This window comes from Electrophorus electricus, chromosome 8 (genome assembly GCF_013358815.1).
Source record: "Electrophorus electricus isolate fEleEle1 chromosome 8, fEleEle1.pri, whole genome shotgun sequence".
Classification (NCBI taxonomy): Eukaryota; Metazoa; Chordata; class Actinopteri; order Gymnotiformes; family Gymnotidae; genus Electrophorus; species Electrophorus electricus.
Window position 1 is genome coordinate 3,649,162 of NC_049542.1, and position 965 is coordinate 3,650,126.

The 965-nt window shown below is 36.5% G+C and overlaps 1 long non-coding RNA gene across 1 annotated transcript; it reads left to right on the forward strand.

Annotated features, from left to right (window-relative positions):
• Window positions 1-242: 242 nt before the first annotated feature.
• On the forward strand, window positions 243-633 carry LOC118241882. The gene is made up of 3 exons (XR_004776392.1): window positions 243-305; window positions 452-523; window positions 622-633. It is a non-coding gene; the product is annotated as an uncharacterized LOC118241882 (long non-coding RNA).
• Window positions 634-965: the final 332 nt, after the last annotated feature.

Genomic DNA, 965 nt, shown 5'->3' on the forward strand with positions numbered 1-965 from the left:
TATAATTTTAATAAAAATTTATATACACTGTATCCACAGTTTTATTTATTTAGCCTTCACACTTTCCTGACTTGTACAGATGGTAGCCCAAAATATGCTGTCCATTAGTGGAGTTTCCACTGCCCAGGTGGGGTCAATGGATGATTCATTTCCTTTACAATTCATCACTATTTCTCATTTCTCACCCAAGAAACAGGAGGACTGTAAGAAGGTTCGTACCATCCCGAGCAGATCTGCTGAATACTTTATGATCACAGAGTCAATGGGAGAGATTTGCTCTTTGGACCACAGCGCCCATGTAGAAGGTGCAGATGTACTTTCTTGAAAAAATCTAGCTTTCCATTAAGAACACACAGTAGGACATGATGTTTGTTCTCTTTAAATATGTGCCTGTACTTTATTATGTAATTACATTTTTATTGATTCTTTTGGGGAAAAAAAACATCTGTAGATGTAAGAGAGGATCTGGGTGGAGTAGCGGAATCTTTTACAGAGGCAGTCAAAGTGGAGAACACCCCAGCTGGTGAGTAGCATCAAAGCACCACATCAATTATCAGAGTGTACATACATCCACTCCATGGACACCAGTTTAAAAATTCTACTTTTATTTCAAATATAAAGGCTCAGAATGCCAGAACTTGAAGAGAGTACGCATTTTCTTCAGACGAGCGTGGCAGGCTATAAAAAGCACCTTGTCCTGTGCCAGGCGCTCCAACAAAATTAGCCCTACTCTTTAACTTTTCCCAGCTCTTTTTACCAATTTATTTTGTATTTCTTTTTTCCCTTCATTTTCCCCAACCTGTCTTTTCATTTTCTGAAATATTTTTTTACTTTTTTATTTATTTTTGATTAATAAACTTTACTTCATGCAAAGATATAGTCTGTTTGCATTCTGGACCTTTTAATCATATTTTTCATTCTAAGACTAGCCAAGGGTATGATTCTAATTCGGCCAAATAAATCTT